Below are 633 nucleotides of genomic sequence, written 5' to 3'. Positions count from 1 at the left end.
AAGTATAGTGCTTATAGAATGGTAGCTATTGTTCTAGATACTTCATATATATTATTCTTATCAATTCTTACAACTGTGTGTTATGTTTTGTGTTCATATGCTACCTCTTCTAATTATTGAGATTTGTAAGATAGGGATATTGGCTCCATTTACATATGATAGAACAGTAATTCAGAGAGTTTAAATAAATTACTTAATTTCACACAGCTGATATTTTATGGAATAAGGATTCTAACCTTGAGCTATCTGCTGACCAAGTTCAGACTTTCCTACACTTAACATTCACAAATTATCTCAAAGTCATTCTTTATCAGTGTTGGAAGGGTAGAATTTCTTGGCCACAACCTTCAATCCTACAACTATCTGGGTCTTAAATTACCTCAAGTAAGTGATATACAAGCTAAAAATAAAATTTAGAAATACGTACATGATTGTACATAGGTTTGGCAGACCATATTCCTACATAAATATTTGTATATGCTATAAAAATGTCCATGTTCAATTTAAATTTAAATAAGTGGAGGCAAAATTAGGATAACTTCTTAGTCACAAATAAGCACCTTGAGGGAATGAGTCACCAGGCCTTCAGGAAGGGTACTGTGGTTGCAGGGGACATTTGCACAGCTCAATTGG

Source organism: Orycteropus afer, unplaced genomic scaffold (assembly GCF_000298275.1).
Source record: "Orycteropus afer afer isolate SDZICR_OR568_19922 unplaced genomic scaffold, OryAfe1.0 scaffold00586, whole genome shotgun sequence".
NCBI lineage: Eukaryota > Metazoa > Chordata > Mammalia > Tubulidentata > Orycteropodidae > Orycteropus > Orycteropus afer.
The sequence above is the reverse complement of the archived record's forward strand: the minus strand, read 5'-3'. Positions refer to the sequence as shown.